Below are 6,000 nucleotides of genomic sequence, written 5' to 3'. Positions count from 1 at the left end.
ATCCAATGACTGCTTAAATGTTCCTAAAGTGTCTGACTCCACTATCACTGCAGGCAGTCCATTCCACACCCCAACCACTCTCTGCGTAAAGAACCTACCTCTGATATCCTTCCTATATCTCCCACCATGAACCCTATAGTTATGCCCCCTTGTAATAGCTCCATCCACCCGAGGAAATAGTCTTTGAACGTTCACTCTATCTATCCCCTTCATCATTTTGTAAACCTCTATTAAGTCTCCCCTCAGCCTCCTCCGCTCCAGAGAGAACAGCCCTAGCTCCCTCAACCTTTCCTCATAAGACCTACCCTCCAAACCAGGCAGCATCCTGGTAAATCTCCTCCTCACTCTTTCCAGCGCTTCCCCATCCTCTCGTGAGGTGACCAGAACTGCACACAATATTCCAAATGTGGTCTCACCAAGGTCCTGTACAGTTGCAGCATAACCCCACGGCTCTTAAACTCCAACCCCCTGTTAATAAAAGCTAACACACTATAGGCCTTCTTCACAGCTCTATCCACTTGAGTGGCAACCTTTAGAGATCTGTGGCTATGGACCCCAAGATCTCTCTGTTCCTCCACAGTCTTCAGAACCCTACCTTTGACCCTGTAATCCGCATTTAAATTAGAGAGGAATGATTTCTGCTGGTGGGGGCTGGGAGGACCCTGAGACCTGGTTTGGGGGGAGGATGGGTAGAGAGAGAGCGAGAGGGTCAGAGTTTAACACCGGGAGACAGACCGGACAGGAGAGAAGCTGGGTAACACTTGAGGCTGCTCCAAGTTTGGGAATCTTGGCCTCCCCAAAAGGGAATCCGTGAATTGTTAACCCAAGATCGATAGCTTCTTGTTAACAGTGGTTATTAGGGGTGAGGGGGTAAAGGGGTGAAGGTGGAGATTGGAAACCAAGCCGTCTTCACCTTCCTGAATAACACAGCAGGGTCGAGGGACTGAATGGACTTATCCAGCTCCCATGCCTTGCGAGCAGATATCTCACAGCACTTTGGGGGCTGCAGAAGGTTACAGAGATAGGGAGGATTGTAGTGGTTGGTGGAGGTAGGAGAGAAAACAATTGTTGTACTGTCTAGAAGAGGTTACAGAAAGAGTGAGGGGTGTAGGAGCTGGAGGCGATTATAGAGATAGAGAGGGTTGTAGTGACTGGAAGGCATTACAGAGATAGGGAGGTTCGTAGAGGCTGGAGGAGGCTACAGATATAGGGAGGGGCATACGGCCTGGAGGAGGTTACAGACATAGGGTGGGATGTAGGGGGCTGGAGGAAGTTACCAAGATAGGGAAGGTGTAGGAGCTGGAGGAGGCTACCCAGATAGGGCGGGTGTAGAATGTGGAGGAGGTTACACAGATAGAGAGCGGTGTAGGCAGCTGGAGGACGTTACAGCCATAAAAAAGGTTGGTGGGGCTGCAAGATGTTACAAATATAGGGAGGGGTGTAGGGGCTGGAGGAGGTTACAGAGATGTTGTGATATAGATATACAGGAATATAGATATGCAGAAATGAAGATATTTTATTTCCGATTTTTCAAACAACAAGAGGAAATAGATTAATTCGCGATAAATTCGCTGGCAGTATTCCGATGGATTTAAAATTAATCCCGAGAGAGGTATTAATGGTGGCCTACGTAACCCAGGATGCAGCGCGTTAGTGAATACGGTCTATCTCGTTCCGAATAGTTCACACTGCGCAGGCGCTATTTGGCCTAGCCCCGGAAGACCGTCCATCTACGTGGGGCATGCGCAGTGCGGCTCCCGGAAGCTGAGCGGAACGATGCAGGAGCTGCAACAGCGAGTCTCAGCTGCTGTCAGAGCCCGAATCAAAGCCACCGGGTCCGGCGAGGGAGCGGCACCGCGAGACGGATGGTGCAGCCAGGCCATCCTCACCGCCCCACATGGAATAGTGTGAGTGAGAGGAAACACAGAGGAGTGGTTAATGGTTGTGTTTCTCAGACTGGAGGAAGGTTTCCAGTGGAGTTCCCCAGGGCTCGGTGTTAGGAGCCCTGCTCTTCCTGATATATATTAATGACACACAGCTTGGTGTACAGGACACAAGCTCAACATTTCCACACGCCACCAAACTTGGAGGCATTGGCAACTGTGAGGAGGAAAGTGGGAAACTTCAAAAGGACACAGGCAGTTTGGTGGAAGAGGAGTGGTGCAGTGGTTAGCACTGCTGTCTCACAATGCCGTCTCACAATGCCAGGTTCAATTCCTGGCTTGGGTCACTGCGGAGTCTGCACACAATCTCTCTGTGTCTGCATAGGTTTCCTCCCAGAGTCTGAAAAACGTGCTGGTTAGGTGCATTGGTCATGCTTAATCCTCCCTCAGTGTACCCAATCAAGCACCGGAGCGTGGTGGCCAGAGGATTTTCACAAAAACTTCATTGCAGTGTTAATGTAAGCCTACTTCTAACACTAATAAATAAACAAACTTTAAAACTGGCAGTGAGGAAACTTCCAGCACCGATTGCCCTGTGGCTGCCCCTGGGGGGGTCATGTCTGCTCTCAGTGCCTGGGCAAGTCAGTGTGTTGGATAGAGCGCTTTCTGGGGTGCAGGGAATTGTTTTTGTTCATTCACGTGATGTGGGTGTCGCTGGCTTGTTAGGCCATTTCAGAGGGGATTTAAGAGTCAGCCACATTGCTGTGTGTCTGGAGTCACATGTTGGCCAGGGCAGGTCATGTAGGCAGATTTCCTTCCCGAAAGGGACATCAATGAATCAAATGGGTTTTTTACAGCATAGCCATCATTCGGCTTTTGATTCCAGATTTTTATTGAGTTCATATTTCACTCTTTGCTGTGGTGATATTCAGGTCCCATTGCATTACACTGGATCTCTGGATCACTAGTCCAGCGACAATACCACTACGCCATCATGTGGGAACTGTGGCTGCCATTAGCAGATATCAATAAGTGTTTTATTGCAGGATGATTGTCAGTGAGCTGAAACATGAACTCTGTTTCTCTCTCCACAGATGCTGCCTGAGCCCATGTGTGTTCCCAGAATTTTCACCTTGTTTCAGATTTCCAGTGTCCACATAATTTTACCGGTGAATCATTGCAGCTGTTGCTCAGAAAACTGAAGCCAGAAATAGACACATGAAAAACCATTTTTAATCAGGGTGGATGTTGGACGTGGCAGTCAGTCGCTCACTTTCTGTGAAGGTATGTTCTTGTTGGCTGATTTTGAACTGGATTGTAAATTGAGGAGATGCTGATGGATTTGTGATAAAAGATCACTAACTGTTTCCTACTCAGTGACATAGACATTGCATGCTCACATATGATGCACAGAGAATCAAATCCACGCAGATGCAATATCAGACTGAGTTAATTCCACACTGAAATACAGTAACAGAGACTGACAGACACAGAGCGAGTCCCACACTGACATAAAATCAGAAAAGAAAATGGAGCAGGAGAAGGCCATTCAGCCCATTAGGCCTGCTCTGCCATTCAATAAGATCATTGCTGATCTGATTGTGCCTCAACTCCTCTTTCCTGCCTGTCCCCACAATGCTTGACTATCTGATAAATCAAAACTATGAATAACTCAGACTTGAATCTATTCAATGACCCAACCTCCACTTTCTCAGTAATAGTGAATTATCAAGATCATAAAGATCTATTGTAATTATCAAGATCACTTTTAGAGAATAACTTCCTCCTCATCTCAGCTAGATTAATTGGCGTAGCTTCAGACCCTTACTCTCAGGAGCATAGGATATATCTCCTCATTGCATGACATTGTTTGTGAAGCAGGTTCAGGGGACCGAATGGCCTGCTGCTAATTGATTAAAATGTTTAGTGATGGTGGTATAGTGGTGAGCATAGCTGCATTCCCAGCAGCTGACCCGGCTTCGAATACCGGTCATCACAGTCTGTTGATCTTAACTCAGGATGTGGAGATGCTGGCGTTGGACTGGGGTAAACACAGTAAGAAGTTTAATAACACCAGGTTAAAGTCCAACAGGTTTATTTGGTAGCAAAAACCACACAAGCTTTCGGAGCTCCAAGCCCCTTCTTCAGGGGAGTGGGAATTCTGTTCAACACCTGAACAGAATTGTTCTTGGGAATTCTCACCTGAAGAAGTGAAATTTCTTCACCAGTGAAATTCTATAATCTCCATTTAAATAAGAAATACTTTATTTTAAACTGTTTCCTCTCGTTCTAGTTTCCCCCACAAATGGCAACATCCCTCTCAGCATCTGCCCTGTCAAGCCCCCTCAGGATCTGATATGTTTCAGTAAGATCATCTCTCATTCTTCCCAACTTGCTTCAACTTTCCTCATAAGATAACTCCTTCATCTCAGGAATCAGCCCAGTGAACTTTCACTGAATTGCCTCTAATGCAAGTATACCCCTCCTTAAATAAGCAGATGAAAACTTTACACCGGATTCTTACTTGTTGTTGCACCAATGTCCTGTAGTTGTAGCAAGATTTCCATAATTTTAGACTCCATCCCTCCTGGAATTAAGGTCAACATTCCATTTGACTTTCCAATTATTTGCCATATCTGCAAATTAACATCCTGTGATTCATGTACAAGGACAGCCAGATATTTCAGGATTGCCATTTCTCTCCACTTAAACAATGTTCTTTTTTCCTATTCTTCCCACTAAACTGGGAAACCTTTTCCTACATTGTATCTTGCCTGCTAAATTTGCGCCCACTCACTTAACCTATCTATATCCCCTTGCAGACACTCTGTGCCCTTCTCACAATCTGCTTTCCCACCTATCTATTGTCTCAAAATTGGGTGATGGTCTGTCCATCTTCTGAGTCGCTCATATTGATTGTAAATAGCTGAGAACCCAGCACTGATCCAGGTGGCGCTCAATTCGCTGCAGTTTGCTAAGTTGACAGTGACCCACTTCCATACAGTAAGAGACTGACAGACAGAGATTTACTTACATTATTACAGATTGACAGTGAATTCAAAATACAGTAACACAAATTATCAGTGTGTTAATGCCACACTAAAATACAGTAATGGAAACTAAGGTATAGAAACACAGACTGACAGAGGGAGTTAATTACACATTCAATTCCACCAAGAGAGACTGGGAAAGAGCTAATGCTGCATTTATATACAGTAACAAAGACTGACGGTGAATTCCACTCTCGCATGCAAAACAGAGCTGAACAGAGAGTTAATGCCCCATTCACAGACAGCAATAGAGAATAACAGATACAGAATTAATTCCATCCTCACGTACACTAATGAAGATGGACAGAGAAGTAATGGCTGAAGTTGCTTGAGTTCCAGATGACCAAGGCTGCTCTCCTCTTTCACGAATAACCTCATCCAGTACAGGAATTAAACCCATGCTGCTGGCATCACTCAACATCACAAACCAGCCATCCAGCCAACTGAGCTAACTAACCAACTGATCAGTTAGTCTCTGTTTCAGTGTGAAATTACCTCTGTCCTGTCTTAGGGGTCGGTTTGCTCAGTTGGCTGGATGGCGGGTTTGTGATGTGGAGTGACCCCATTCCCCAGCAGCAGATCCAGCAATGCTTCCTTCCTCGTTTGACCAAGAACATTCCGGTCAAGCAAATTCTGTTGAACACAATTCACAAATTCCCAGATATATGAATGTGTGAATTAGGAGCAGGCATACGCCACTTGGTCCCTCCAACCTGCTCCACTGTTCAATAAGATAATGGCTGATCTGATTGTAATCTCAAACCTACATTCCTGCCTATCCCTGATAACCTTTCACCCCCTTGTTAAACAAGACTATATCGAGCTTTGCCTTAAAAATACTTAAATGTTGCTTCTGCTTCCTTTTGTGGAAGAGAATTCCAGAGATTCACGACCCTCTGAGAAAAAATACTCTCATCATCTCCACCTTATGTTTCGCAGTGACTCCTAGTTCGAGATTCTCTCCATATCCACCCTGTCAATACACCTCAGGATCTTAAAGGTTAAGATCAAGGCACCTCTTACTCTTCTTTACTCTCGTGGATCTAAACCCAACCTCTTCAACCTTT

General features: G+C 45.6%; 1 long non-coding RNA gene across 1 annotated transcript in view; it reads left to right on the top strand.

Annotated features, from left to right (window-relative positions):
* Positions 1–1,747: 1,747 nt before the first annotated feature.
* Positions 1,748–6,000, top strand: part of LOC144482313 (uncharacterized) — a 40,674-nt gene continuing 36,421 nt past the window's right edge. The window contains exons 1-2 of the long non-coding RNA XR_013495932.1: positions 1,748–1,907; positions 2,978–3,167. This is a non-coding gene — a long non-coding RNA (uncharacterized LOC144482313). The remainder of the gene's footprint in view (positions 1,908–2,977; positions 3,168–6,000) is intronic.

This window comes from Mustelus asterias, unplaced genomic scaffold (genome assembly GCF_964213995.1).
Source record: "Mustelus asterias unplaced genomic scaffold, sMusAst1.hap1.1 HAP1_SCAFFOLD_35, whole genome shotgun sequence".
Classification (NCBI taxonomy): Eukaryota; Metazoa; Chordata; class Chondrichthyes; order Carcharhiniformes; family Triakidae; genus Mustelus; species Mustelus asterias.
This window is presented reverse-complemented; position numbering and strand designations above follow the sequence as displayed.